Genomic DNA, 15,873 nt, shown 5'->3' with positions numbered 1-15,873 from the left:
CTGACTCTTGTATGAGGGATAGATGGCATGCAGCAGAGCCCACCCCAGAATCTCTTATCGCCCCCTGCTGGGGGGAAGACTCGCTTCTCTGATCACACAGAATTTGATATGAGAATTGACACTTTGAGATGAGAGGGATTAATTATTTATTTGCCACAGTTTGCATCTGCTGCGAAAAAAAGCAAATGTGAATGTTCGCGGAGGCCTCCGAGTTCGAGCAAACCCGCCTCTTGTTTTCATAACAATCCATTGGCGTAAAGTTTGGCGAGACGTAATAAAACAAACAAAATGTATCAAAAGTGTGTGTGTAAATGTGTATGTGGGTAAGTGTGGGTACGTGTGTGTGTGGGTAAGTGTGTGTGTGTGTGTGTGAGGGGGGTATGTGTGTGTATATGTGGGTAAGGGTGTCTGGGTGTTTGTGTGTAAGTGTGTGTGTAAGTGTATGTGTGGGGTTGGTAAGTGTGGGCGTGTTTGCGGGTGGGTACATGTGTGTGTGTGTGTGTGTGGTAGGTAAGTGTGTGTACGTGTAGGTAAGTGTGTATGTGTAGGTAAGGCCTCGCCCCCACTGTTTGCGGCTGTGTGTGCTACAGCGTGCGCGTCGCAAACAAGATTCGACCTTCTGTGGGGCCGGGCCCAGTAGGTGCCTGCGTGCGCCTGCCGAAAGCGCGATGCGCGAGCGCATTTTGAAAAGACAAGAATTTTATCTTTTCATGCATAAGTGGGTGCGTGTGTGTGTGTGTGTGTGTGTGTGTGTGTGCGTGTGGGTATGGGGGGTAGGTAAGTGTGTGTGTGTGTGTAAGTATATGTGTGAGGTTGTTAAGTGTGGGTAAGTGGGTGTGGGTGTGGGTGGGGGTAAGTGTGTGTGTGTGTGTGTAAGTGTAAGTGTATGTGTGGGGTTGGTAAGTGTGGGTGTGTGTGTGCGAGTGGGTACATGTGGGTGTGTGGGTAGGTAAGTGTGTGTACGTGTGTGTGGGTAGGTAAGTGTGTATGTGTAGGTAAGGCCTCGCCCCCACTGTTTGCGGCTGTGTGTGCTACAGCGTGCGCGTCGCGAACAAGATTCGACCTTCTATGGGGCCGGGCCCAGTAGGTACCTGCGTGCGCCTGCCGAAAGCGCGATGCGCGAGCGCATTTTGAAAAGACAAGAATTTTGTCTTTTCATGCAGCGACGGCATCATGTGGTTTCCTGTAACCAATGAGAGCGCAGAAGAGGATGTGACGTCATGGTGGCGCCCCCTCATCTCGCGTCCCATCGCAGAAGTCGGTCAGTCCACTGATCGCAGATTTTACGTGTGCACGCACCGCCAGATGCTCCGCCACGCGCGTGCACACCCTCACTGGGGCCGTCGCCAAGTGTGTGGGTGGAGGGAAAGAGGGTGAGGGTGAGGGAGAGAGGAGAGGGCGGTGGGGTGAGGAGAGGGATAGAGGGAGGTAGAGATTACAGCATAATTGGGAATGCTATTAGACAAATACCATTATAATATTTATTTTTAGAAATAATTTTTTTAATGTGTCCCGGTTTTTACTTTTGGAAATCTGGTCACCTTACTCATAAGGGGAAGTAGATAAATTCCTTTCTTACTCCAGTAATGGCAATCAGATTACTCCCTGGATCAACATCCTTCCCATTTATTCGTATTTGGTATATCCCTGTATACCTTTCCTTTCTAAAAAGATGTCCAACTTTTTTCTTTTTAACAAATCTATTGTATCTGCCATCACAGTCTCCATGGGTAATGAATTCCACATTTCAACTGCCCTCACTGTAAAGAACCTTTTCCTCTGTTGCTGGTGAAATCTCCTTTCCTCCAACCTTAAGGGATGACCCTGTATCGTTTGTACTGCCCGTGGGATGAATAGTTATTTTGAAAGCTCCTTGTATTGTCCCTGAATATATTTGTATAGAATTATCATATCCCCTTTTAGACGCCTCTTTTCCAATGTAAATAAATCTAATTTAGCTAGTCTCTCCACATAAATCAGATTATCTATCCCCTTTATAAATTTGGTGACTCTTCTCTGCACTTTCTCTAGTTCCATGTATTTTCTAAGGAGTGGTGTCTAAAACTGTACTCCATATTCAAGGTGTGGTCATACTAATGGCCTGGTAATTGGATGAGGAAATGAGAAAGAAATTGTCTTGCACTTTGTACCCCTGAATATGCAAAAATCTCTCTTAAATGTTAAACGATATGATGACCTCTATTTTAATGTTATTCTCATGTTATTTTCACCTTTATTTTTGTATTTCTTGTTGTGTGTGTGTATATAAATATATATATATATATATATATATATATATATATATATATATATATATATATATATATATATATCATAAGAACCAGCCCAAAGACCAGTAAAGAGACAGCAACCAGCAAGGAGTAATCCAAAATAATCTGTATTAAAGTAAACAGATACACGAAAGCCAACGTTTCGGTCTCACAGGGAGACCTTCCTCAGGGCCGTGCAAACACCAAACTAACAGTGACCATACTTATATACCCACACCCCAAGTGCAAACAATTAAAACATAACCAATCACCATCAACCTGTCATTAGTTACCTGTTTGGCAGCTGAGCACCACACATGAACAACCAATACCTGGTGCGGAAAGGAGCCATCTGGATTCACAAGTACGGGAAATCAATCTTGTGATCAAGGGCAGCCAGCTCAGTCATCCGCGACTGACGTCCTAGACCCACGAGCAGGGGGATCCCTCTCGTGATCATGGCTGTCTGCTCTGATGTCCACAACTTGCGCCCGGTGTCGGGAGCTGCAGCGCGTCACCTGACTAGCCTGCGCGTCATAGGGCAAAGGGTGGGCCGGGGAGCCAATGGGAAGCAACACTGCGCACTGACAAAGCACACAGTGCCCGTATGGAGCAACCCTGGCAACCAAGGACGCCAGCACACAGTCCGCGCAGGCGCAATAGCAAGCACTGTTAGAAAGGGCAACGCTGCACCCACGACATCAGCACCCGTACTTGTGAATCCAGATGGCTCCTTTCCGGTCCAGGTATTGGTTGTTCATGCGTGGTGCTCAGCTGCCAAACAGGTAACTAATGACAGGTTGATGGTGATTGGTTATGTTTTTTTTTTTTTATAACTTGTATTTTATTATACATAAATGCATGATATACATAAAAAAAAAGACATCAGGTGCATATTTAGCATATCATATACAATAACAAAAGCATAATAAACTCACGTAGTTTTTCGAGCCCTACTTAACCACGTGAGTGGGAATCGTCATGTGTAAGGTACTGGGGTAAATAATAGTAAAAAAAAAAAAAAAGGGGGGTGGGGGGGGGGGGGAGGAGGTAAAGGAGGGGGTGGGGGGAGAGGAGAGAGGGAAGGTGTATCCAAGGATAATAATACATCTGCCTCCGGGGAACACCTGGACAGCGTGAGGACTATGTATCAACTAGTGAGGCCTTTCGGTAGAATAAGTGATTGGGCGTAAGGAGTATAAGGTTCTAGGTGTGGGGTAGGTTCTTATGTCCCCAAAGGAGAACGCATTTATTACTATTATAGCCAAATTGTGTTACGCTCCACCCCAGGGATGTCTGTTTGGGCAAGCCAGGGGGCCCAAACTTTTAGATAATTGTCGCCAGTGTCATTAACTAAGCTCGTTAACTTTTCCATCTGGCAGATAAACCAAATACGATTCCGAATCTTTGGGATAATTGGAATATCGGGGCGTTTCCATAGTGCTGCGATCTCGCACCGCGTAGCTAGAGCAAAATGTGCAATTAGTTTATTGTGTGATTTTGATAGGCCCTTTAGGGGTCTGTTCATGAGAAACAGCCACGGGTCTGGGGGAATAGTGAGATCAAATATTCTCTGAATCCAATTTCTGATCTTTTCCCATAGTGGGTATATCAGCGGGCAAGACCACAGCATATGTAACAGGTCAGCTGTTCCTCCACACTGTTTAGGGCACAATGGGGAGGACCCTGGTACAAACTTAGATAATTTGAGTGGGGTGAGGTACCATCTCATAAGAACTTTATATGCGTTCTCCTTCAGTGTGGTGCATATAGAACTTTTTGCGGCTCCTAGGAATATAGCATTCCACTCTTCGTCGTCCAGGGTCTCCCCTAGGTCTCTTTCCCATTGGGTACGAAATGTAGGTGATTGGTGCTTTGAGATTGCAGGCTCGACTACCTCTCTGTATATCGTAGATATGAGTCCCTTAGTGTCGGTTTCTGCCCGACAGAGCTTTTCAAAATTCGTTAATGGGGGGTATGGGGCAAATTTATTATAAAATGATCTGAGCTGGAGGTATTTATGGAATTCAGCGTGGGGAATGTCTTTTTCTAGTCTGAGATGGTCAAAAGATTTACATTTTAGATCATGACCCTCCAGATCTTTGAGTCTAGTATAGCTTTTTTGTTTCCAAATTGAGTGATTATGACCAATAAGACCCGGCGCAAAGCTAGGATTATTCCAAATGGGTGACATCAGGGAATTTGCTGAAGTAAGTGAGTTTTTTAATTTTGATGCTTCCCAAACAGATAAGGAGTTAGTCATTGAGGTAAGCGGTAGAATAGTGTTTTTCCTTGATGTTTTAGGTAGCCAAATCAAATTGTTAAGCTCTAAAGGGGAGCAAGCCGCATGTTCGAGCTCTACCCATCTTTTTAATTTGGGGTCGGAATGCCATTGTATGACCTGGCTTAATTGAGCCGCTTTAAAATATGACAACAGGCAGGGTACCGCTAGGCCACCTGCTAAGGTAGGTCTCTTCATAGATAATTTATTTACTCTCGGTTTTTTACCTCCCCAGATAAAATTAGATATTCCAGACTGAAGTGAGAGTATGTCCTTCAGTTTGAGTGGCACAGGTAGTGTCTGGAAGAGGTATAGGATACGGGGAAGTAGATTCATCTTAACGCTGTGAATCCTTCCAATCCAAGAAATCTTCTTGGAAGACCATCTGATTAGGTCTTGTTTTAGAGTCCAGATCAGTTTGGGATAATTTGCTTTATAGATGCTTTTTGCATCTTTGGTGATATAGGTCCCCAGATATTTTATCGAGTTCTTTTGCCAGTTAAAATTGAAATTTAGTTTCAGTAATTTCTCTGTATGTCTAGGGAGGTTGATATTCAGAGCTTCAGATTTGGATTGGTTAATCTTGAAACCTGAGACCTTGGAGAATTTATCTAGTAGGTCAAACAGGTTAGGTAATGACGTAAGGGGTTTGGAGATGATTAATAGGATATCATCAGCATACAGGGCCGCTTTATGTGATTGGGAGTAAACGTTTAACCCTGAGATATCCGGGCTATCTCGAATTCGTGCCGCGAGGGGTTCAATACATAGGGCGAACAGGAGGGGAGATAAAGGGCATCCCTGTCTTGTGCCACTCTGGATTTGAAATGGGACCGAGGGGAAGCCCTGATGTATGACCCTGGCGGTTGGGCCTGAGTATAGTGACATAATCGCTCTACTCACCCGATTTCCGAAGCCAAATGCCGCGAGCGTCTCTTTTAAGTATGGCCAGTCTATCCTATCAAAAGCTTTTTCTGCATCCAGACTTAATAACATGCTTTGTGTGTTATTTTTGTTAGCCAATTCCAACAGATCAATAAATCGTCGGGTGTTATCCGCTGCCTGCCTCCCCTTAACAAAACCGACCTGATCTGGGTGTATTAGTCTGGGTAGGATATGACTTAATCTGTTGGCCAATAATTTCGCATATATTTTGATATCGGTATTAATTAGAGATATTGGCCTATAGCTTTTACAATTTAGCGGATCCTTGCCAGGTTTATGTATAAGTGATATAGACGCCCGCAGCATGTCCCCAGGGATAGGGGCTCCTGCTAAGATAGCATTAAACATTTGGAGCAGCCTCGGAGCAAGTGATTCGGAAAATTTCTTATAGTAAAGCCCCGAAAAGCCATCAGGGCCTGGTGCCTTTGATGGCTTAAGCTCCTTGATGGCCTGCGACACTTCTTCCAATGTGAAGTCAGCGCCCATAGCTTCTCTGTCTAGCTCTGTCAATCTCTCCAGTTTTGAGCTGGCTAAGAAATCTCTCAGTGCGCTGCTCGTGTTTTTATTGTGTGCCACCTTCTTACCGTCGTATAGGGAGCCATAGAATGAACCGAATTCTTCCACTATTTTTTTAGGGTTGGCCGTAAGTACACCCGATTTTAAGCGTATAGCTTGGATATTAAACTTAGATTGCCTATCCTTCAGTGCGCGCGCCAGCATCGTATCCGGCCTGTTAGCTTTTTCATAAAACTTCCTCTTAGACCAACATAGGGAGTTATCCGCCCGGGAAGTCAATAACATATTTAATTCAATTTTTGTATCTTTAAGTTCCTGTGTCGTAAGTGGATCGGGATTGATCTTATGACTCGCTGAGAGGGAATGCAATTTGGATTGGAGCGTCCGAATTTTGGAATCCCTCACTCGTTTTCTTTTAGCAGTGAGATTAATTATTATGCCCCTTAGCGTTGCTTTATGAGCCTCCCATAAAGTCATATGGGATTCCACAGAGCCTGTGTTTATCTCAAAGAATTGAGTTATTTCTTGACCTATCTTTTCGCAGGTTTCGGGTATTTTAAGAATAGATTCATTAAGTTTCCAGTTTGCGCCTGGTCTACTGGTCTGAATATTGTTGCACCTGAGCTCAATTGGTGCATGGTCAGACCATGAAATATCATGGATCATTGTTTGAGTGACCTTAGGAACCAAGTGGCACGAAACAAAGAGATAGTCGATTCTGCTGTATGAGGTATGTGGGTGGGAATAGAAAGTGTAGTCCCTTGTCGTAGGGTGGAGCTCCCTCCATATATCTACTAGTTGAGTATCTTTTAGGGCACTGTGTAGGGAGTTTTGAGCTTTCTTGTTATCGGAATCACTTCCACCTGATCTGTCTAGTGAAGATTGCAGTGTGATATTGAAATCTCCTGCTAATATAATATATCCCTTAGCTACCGAGGCCAATAAGCGGAAGAATTTGTCAAAGAAGGACGCATCCTGTGTACATGGGGCGTAGAGGGAGGCCAATGTGATGGGCTGTTCATGTATGGTTCCTGTTAAAATGATATACTGACCCTCTACGTCTTTTTTGGTTGTCTGTAGCACGAATGGGATTGAGTTACTAAATAAGATGGCTACTCCTCGTTTTTTGACTGATGCTGATGCTGTGTAAAATTGGGAGAAGCCCTTATCTAGGAATTTAGGGGAGTTACTATTACTAAAGTGTGTTTCCTGTAGGAATAACACATCCGCTTGTTTTCTCTTGTAATCCGTAAAGGCAAGCTTCCTTTTGATTGGGCTATTAAAGCCCTTCACATTGTGAGAGATTAATGTTAACGCCATGCTTTACGGTGCAAGAAATTATATGTGTAGTGAACTGTATGCTTACTTGTGATATCATGTCTGAGGTTTCCTTCGGTTGTGTCCATGTCCATCCCGTTGGCAAGATGTTCTGGGTGGGATCCATACGTCCTAGAGAGGGGGGGGGTAGGGGAGAGGGTAGGGAAAGGTAGACAAAACAGGGAAAGCGACAAGCGGGCTAAAACGGGAACGGGAAAATAATAATAAAAAGGAAGAAAATGTGAAAAGGTATGAACAAAAAACAAGGGCGTATCTCGGGAGCCCCCGAGAGTAGCCCTTGCGCCCAGAGGGTGGGTCATCTGACTCCATCTTAAAGATGGACCAGTCTCCTGTGTTGGAGACATCCCACCCTGGGTCTTGGTATCGGTCCCTTGAATCTGGGGACCGAAAAAGGGGACACATGCGCGAGGGAGGGTACTTCCCCCGGCACTTTTTGTAAAGGAAATGCATATTTTGTAGACTGTGACAGTAAACGTGACAGTGATCATAACATAGTGCAACTGATAGCGACAAGTGATTCCTATTTGTAACGTAAACAGTGATGTTAACATTAATAATAACGGGAATAATTGATGGAATAACAGTGACCGTAGGCCGAATAGCCTATATGTTTGTGTACTTATCTAAAGTGAACAGCATCTGAACAACTTTTAACAAACTTTCTTATCCGAATTGAAATAGGTATATATGTATCTGTATACTATCTGCATAAACATTCATGACAGATATGATAATTAAAATAAACAATGTATTTTAGCCGATTAGGTTGTTGTCAGCTATATGTGGTATAATGAAGTACCGGATTAAATATATTGACCTTATCAATAACTGAGTTGACCTATCTGGGCTCAATAACCTATGTACCAAAGCATATGCATACAAAACGTACGGTAATTATAACACGTAGAAAGAGAATACCCGAGGTGTATTGCATATATCTCTTATATACCCTATCCTTCATGTAGATATATACCAACCCACCTGTACCGCATGAATGTGTTGGTGCTGGAGTGTCTCTGATATTGATATGACAATTATGCCGTGATATAGAATATCCTTTTATAGCCTATCTTTGCCACCCAAACTGACGTAAGGTGGGTATCATATTAATACCCTATAGACCCTGTCTAACAATAGATTTATATATATATACATATACATATATATACATACATACACATACACACACACACACATACATACATATATACACACACACATACATACACATACATATACATATAACACATTATGACATGAATATTATAACAATATCTTATATAACATGTATTACCTATATTATATTACAGGTGTCAGGTATACTTTGTATTAGGGGTGCATGCATAGTAGTACATAGACTGACCATATCTAATCTTACTTAACCAGAAGTTGCTCAGCTGCATGGGACTGTATAGGTCTAACTCATTGCTTATGTTGTTCCTAATCCTTGTGTCACTCTAAGTGGGGCAGCGCTTATTAAGGGGTTAATCTTTATTGGACATTGGGGATCTCATGGGGAACAGGGGCATGTTTGGGGAGATCAACGGGGGATGAACACACTCCCCTCAGCTGCTCCGGGTGAGTGGACCGAGATCCCAGAGTGGGGAGAGGGACCCGGTCTCCGAGCCTCCCCCTCCGCCTCTCATGGCTTCTGGGGCAATGCCGAGGCTGTCTCCTGCTCTGGGATCGCAGCCACTCTGACGTCATCAATGTGCGGCTGAAGTCTCGCGCGAAGACGGTGCCTGCCGATGACGTCACCTCCTTCGCGCCAAAACCATTGAGGTTCCCGCTCTGCTCAGGGGAGGACCGGGTCAATATGGCTGCCGCTCAAAGTTAGCATGCGGATCCGATCCAGGCGAAAACCGGTAGCTGACAGGATGGGTATGTCGAGGAGACAGCCGGCACTGAGGAGACAGCAGGTATGGACTGGGGTTCACTCCGGGAGATATTTATGGTTGTAGACTTGTATTGCGAGTGTTCAGTTGGGGCCTGAAGCTTTAGGTGCTGCATACTGTTTAGCGTGGGTGGCCCCTGCTTTGTTCCATGAGGGAGAAGGGGGGTTGGTGTTAGCGGATGGGGGGTGTGCTGGACTATGAATGGCTCCAGTGACACCAAGTTTGATAAGGAAGCCCTCTCCGTCCTCTGGATTTTTTAATGTATGAGCAACACCATTTTTAATTGAAAGGAGGGCACAGGGAAACAGCCATCTATATCTGATGCTGTGCTCACGGAGAACTTTTGTTATAGGAGCCAGAGCCTTTCTTTTGATCAGGGTAGCAGGGGCCAAGTCCTGAAATATCTGAAGCTTGACCCCCTCGAACTCCAGTGTCCTAGCTTCCCGGGCAATCCTGCACACCTCCTCCTTGGTGCGGAAATGGTGAAATCTTGCCACTATGTCCCTAGGGGGGTCACCAACCTGAGGTTTTCTACGTAGAGCTCTATGGCAGCGGTCCAGCAGTATCTCAGAGTCTGGCTTATCTGGAAAAAGGTGTTCCAGCCACCTATTGGTAAAGTCCTCAGGATCATTTATATTTTCAGGGACCCCCCGCAGCCTGATGTTGCAACGCCGGTCGCGGTTTTCCGCGTCCTCCGCCTTGTCCTCTAAGAACCTGACTCTGTCATTCAATGCAGTGACTTGGTCGTGAGTTTGAGCTAGGACAGTAGTTGTCTCATCCATTTTGGTTTCAATGGAGTCAGTCCGCTCCCCGAGAGCATCAAGGTCTTTTCTAAGCGCCCAAAGTTCTGTCATAAAGAATTTCTTCATATCTGTGCAGAATGCTTTAAGGTCTTTGCGCCGGACTATCTCTTCATCCCCCTCCTCCTCCATGAGAGGATCCACAACAGGGGCCTTGTCTGATGTCTGCATAGGGATCTCCTTATTTTCGGCTGGGGGTGCTCCATTTTTCTTGAAATAAGTAGTTACCGGTTGGCTTTTGGACCGAGCTGTTTTGCTAATCGGCATCTCTGGTTGTTTATAAATGATGTGCTGTGTAGCGATCAGGTAGAATCACACTTTTGTCGCTTGTAATTCCGTTAATAGTGCCGGTGGGAGAGGAGCTCTGGAATCAAGTCTCCATTCCCTCCAACAGCCAGCAGGTCGATTGGTTATGTTTTAATTGTTTGCACTTGGGGTGTGGGTATATAAGTATGGTCACTGTTAGTTTGGTGTTTGCACGGCCCTGAGGAAGGTCTCCCTGTGAGACCGAAACGTTGGCTTTCGTGTATCTGTTTACTTTAATACAGATTATTTTGGATTACTCCTTGCTGGTTGCTGTCTCTTTACTGGTCTTTGGGCTGGTTCTTATGTTATGTGGATTCCTATGGGACTAGCAACTGCCTTTTGCCTTACATCAGAGTGCTGACTGCTTGTTTTATGTTATATATATATATATATATATATATATATATATATAATTATATGATTTCTAGTTGACACTTAATGTTTGTGTAGCCCCCTGTAAAAATCTCAGGCTATACCTATCTTCCTTCTACTGTGGTAAGTCCTGTTAAGATCAGGCGCCAGTAATCATTATGGGTTTTCCCCCTTCATAGCCCTAACCTGAGTGGTAGATGCCGTCCTGGACTCTGTTGCAGGCGTGAGCAAGAGGGAGGTTCTGCTGACACCAGGAGGGGAGGGGCTAGCGCTATATTTAGCAGCCCACTCCGGCGAGTGGTGGTTGTTCTTCGTGCTTGCTGTGTGCCATGTTCCTTTCTGATTGATGGTTCTTTAATGAAGAGTTCGAGTGAGCAGAGAGACCAAGAGTCTAAAGCTGCTGAGTATTAGGCCGTAAGCCTCGAATCCTGCGGAACAGTCCGAGGAGTATCGGGAGGCTTCGGACTCCCCGGCGCAGCATGCTGGTTGAGAGCGAGAGGAACCAAACCGATCAGCGTCTATAAGTAGAGCTGATAGAATCATAGACTGGTGGACCAATGCCCTCACCCCGCTGCCAGGGGTGATGGGAATAGAATTCAAGACCCACCCCGAGGCTAACCTCAAGGGTGGGCCACGGGGTATTGCCGTCCTAGTTCAGACCATCCTGACGGCCGAGTGACTTGGAGGGAAGGAGAGGAGGAGGTCGTGGGGAGTTGAGCAGGTTGTACTTGGCCCTGGCGATTGTTTTGTGGCTGCTGGAAGCCTTATCGTTGGGATATCGTTGCCTTGTCAAATAAAGAGACTGTTCTGCACCCATAAAGACTGTGTGTGATTTGGAGAGTATAACCCTGGGACCCGAGGGGTTCTTCTCTACCGGTCCTATCCCATTACCCTGGGAGTATAGAAGATGGAGGCGCTGCACCACTGAGATAATATGGAGGCTACCACCCCAGAAGCCCGGTCCTGGCTCCCCCACAACATCGCGGGAAGCTCAGGCCCTCCTGTTCCTCACAGGTACGCACCACCACACCTGTAACCAGCCCCCATGCATCCCTCACACTCCCTTAGAGACTGGGGGGGGGGAGAAACAGGGTTACATTTGTAACAATTGATAATGAACTCAATATGTATATCCAATTGTGCAATATCTTGGAACACAACGTAATACACGTCACCACCCTATTTTTAGCTCTCAGACGTAACTATAGCTGAGGCTGCGGCCTGAGCCCCTGCTAATAACTTACTGGGCCACACGTGGCCTACGGTCAGACGGCAGGCATAACACAGACACAATGGAACAGGGGAAAACCCGGGCGCTCCCTGCTAATAACTTACTGGGCCACACGTGGCCTACGGTCAGACAGCAGGCATAACACAGACACAGTATGGATAATATAATTAGTTTACTTATATCTTACTGACTGTTACCTTGTGATCCTCGGGTGAGGATCACTACACACAGTATACAGGTTATTACACAATCCCCCAATAATACTGCGTGGGTGCGAGTCAGTGTTAGTGGTGTAGTAGTCACCCAATCCTGGGGATGTTAGCATGTGATGGTGCCGGCACCCTGTGGGAGCTCTGTGTGTACTGAGCCCGCTGCCGGCCTGTTTTTCGAAAAGGGTGCTTCGGTACTGCTGTGCTTTTATAGCCGTTGGGGGTCCCGTCCCACGATGCTTGACCTCTCGTCCACGTCTGGAACCGTAGCTCTCAGCTCCTGCTGCCCCGTGCACTTTCTGCAGACCTTGCCCGAACCTGATAGCACTTAGGTCCGCGCAGATCTCATCCACCATGGCCGCTCCCCTCCCTCATAGTCCTTCCTCTTCCACAGCCGTTATTATTGGCTGCTCGCGTGTCACACAGTCACATGTTCAGAGTCAGGTGACCCTGCCAGTGGGCAGTGTGAGATCATCACACAGGAGATTACACACAACATTTGAACACAAAATTAAATAAAACAGCCTTGTTCCATTATATTGACACAAATGTTGATACATATGGTTTGTTTTTTAAAATAACATTTACTGAATAGAAATATATATATATATATATATATATATATATATACATACATACATACAAAAATTAGGAACAAACAGACAATGGGAATACACTATAGATAAATATCACATACAGTATTACTAATTATTTGCTATAGTGTAACATTACATAGAACATGAATATAATAGCTTTTTGTTTTTAAGCAATTTCCTTATTTTGATCCATGACATCTTGAAAATACATTTTAAATAAAGGTTTATTTGCTGAATTTGCATTACATGAAATTTAGCTAGAAAAATAAACATTAATTACAGTGTTCAGTGGTTTATCATAGGTAAAGAAGCCACAAAACACACAATTTAACCTCAATTGCATGATAAAACCTGCACAGGTATATAAGAATATAGAGCTATCAATCGAAAGGATCTTTATTTACCAAAGAACACATAACAACAAATATATATTTATTAAATGTATTTGTAAAATGTTTTACCAGGAAATAGAAAACAGAGTTATGATAACAATACATGGTTACATTAAATGAACAGAGGTTATACATTCAATTTACAGACATTTCATGAACAGTTAAAGATAATATATGTTATAGTCGTATGTAACAGTTACATATTAAAATGTGACAGATGAAGTCTTGAAATGACTTATACTGGAGGCAGTTTTGAGAGTCTCTGGCAGACCAGTTACTTTGCTGAACCTTGGGACCGTGACCAGTCTTTTGGAGTCAGGTCTCAGGTGATAAGTGCTGCATGTGGTAGGGGTGAGGAGCTTGATCAGATATACAGGTAGTTTGCCCGGAAAGTATTTCAAGGCACAAAAGGAAAAATGTTCTTGGCGTCTGGATTCAAGTGATGGCCAATCTAATTATTTGAGCATTTCGCAGTGATGTGTGTTGTAGTTACTACATTGGAGGACAAAGCGGCATATTGAGTTGTATGGGGTTGTCTAGTTTGCCAAGGTGAGTTTGGGGTACTGTACCATACACTATATCCCCAGTCTACCATTGGCATCTGCTTGGCTTTCTGACCAGCGGCCTTAGGGAGGATTTGTTCCTATAAAGTATACCTAGCTTGGCATAGGTTTTGGATGTCAGAGTATCAATATGCAGCCCCAGTGTTAAGTGGGAGTCAAACCAAATTCCCAGATACTTATAACTAGCGACAGGGGCTAGAATAGTGTTAGAGCTTATTCTGCTCTGTATATCCATCATTGGAAGCTTTGAGAAATGTAGCCTTAGTCCCAAATACCATTATTAACGTTTGTCTGTATATGCTCAATTTCCGATCGCACCAGGAAGTGACGCACCACAACAGCCAGGCAGACTGCAGATGAACAAGCCACTCAGCTATAGTTTTTATGTGCCTATGCTGTATTGCAATAAGAGTGACATCTCCATTTCATTGAGGGATACCACGCTGAGACCAATTGCTTTCCACTCATTTGAAGAATCCAGATCATATTTATATGTACACTGCTGTTACCCGACTTGGAAAGTGTGAGTCCCCATCTCTGCAAACACCTAGTTGTCATTTAATTTTGGAAATTACTACACTATATTTTTTTTTTTTCAACATATGGTGATATCTGCGCTCCCCAAAAGCTACATCTGATTATCCTTGCAATTGGACTATTCAAATGAAAGTTACAGAAACGTTCCTGGCACCCTCTGCTTATTGCGCACCATTCCAGACCTGCACGGACCATCAGACCCTGAGCATTAAAGGTAGAAGAACTGCTGAGCATCACCTGCACCATTATAGAGACATTAAGATACTTTGGTGGGGCCCCTCTTCTGTTGGCTAGGGGAAGAGGTGTTACACCTACAAACATACTGAAAATAAAACAATATGCATAAATCCTAATATTCAAAGTGTCATATTGTGAATCAGTGCATGTCTGCAATTAAGGACATTTTTAAATAAATTTTATGGGAACTAGCACATGGCTATACCAAGTTGCACTATATTTAGAAAAGAGCGGGTCGGAAGGGAGAAGGCATTGCCCAAGAATAATATCTACTTCAGTACACAGTACTGGAGAAAAGACAGACATTCAGGGCAACACTAGAAATTGGTAGGACAGTCATCATTCATTTTGTGGTCTAAAGACCTCCACACAAGATGAGGAATTATTTGAAAGGTATTATTAGTAGCATCACTAAGATGGCAAATAAGAGATCATTATGGGAGACTTCCATCAGCCAGATGTGGACAGGCATGTGTCTGTCGCAGGTTAAGCCAGAAGCAGGGACATCTCAAGTATCCACTCGCAATGAAGCAATACTTACCAATGGGGACAGTAGCAGATGTACGTGTGGGTGAGAACTTAAAGTTCCCATGATTATCAACCAGTATTTGACTGGAGTGCAGGAGCAGTGGGGAAAAACAAAACAAAAACATGCAATATTAAAAACAGATCTCAGTCAGGCAGGTTAGTAAAAAAATGCAAGGCAAAGAAAAGCCGATATGGTTCTCAAAGGAGGTGGCGGGTGGAATTGCGATTTCAACATGTTCTGAATAGCATGAATCACCTTGGAGAATAGTATTTTCATTGATATCACACCAAAAATCTCCTTCAGCTCATATTAACGTATTTTAGGAAAGTTGGCAATGTTTATTAAAAGTGAGGTGCAATTTGTGCCAATATCCCCCAAGGAAAAAAAATTGATATTGGAACACAGATCAGTTTAGAATAGATCACTGAAAGACATTTAAAACAAAATTAATTCCTGTGAAGTAAACCATCAAAATGATAACACTTTAATGAATTTACATCTCCGCCTCCCACTGTCACTCAAGTGCAGCACCAAAGAGGGGGGGGAAAAAACCCATGTGAACTACTGGCAGCCTGATTCTAGCAGGGCTTACTGCCAGGAGCAGGGCAGGTTAGTAGCCACAGGTGGCATGGTACATAGGACATAGGACATTATGGTTCTCAAAAAACAAAAACAAACATTTAATTACAAACATTTGTTAAGAACTATGATGTAACTACCTCAGTCGTTCCCCCCCTCGGCATGCTGTTTAATTTTTTTTTTTTTTTAATACAAGAGCCATGCCACTCAGTCTAGCTACAATAAGTGTCTCATTTTTGTAGTAAACTGCAGATGCAGAGTAATTTTGACCGTATTA

Source organism: Ascaphus truei, chromosome 3 (genome assembly GCF_040206685.1).
Source record: "Ascaphus truei isolate aAscTru1 chromosome 3, aAscTru1.hap1, whole genome shotgun sequence".
NCBI classification, from domain to species: Eukaryota; Metazoa; Chordata; class Amphibia; order Anura; family Ascaphidae; genus Ascaphus; species Ascaphus truei.
This window is presented reverse-complemented; position numbering follows the sequence as displayed.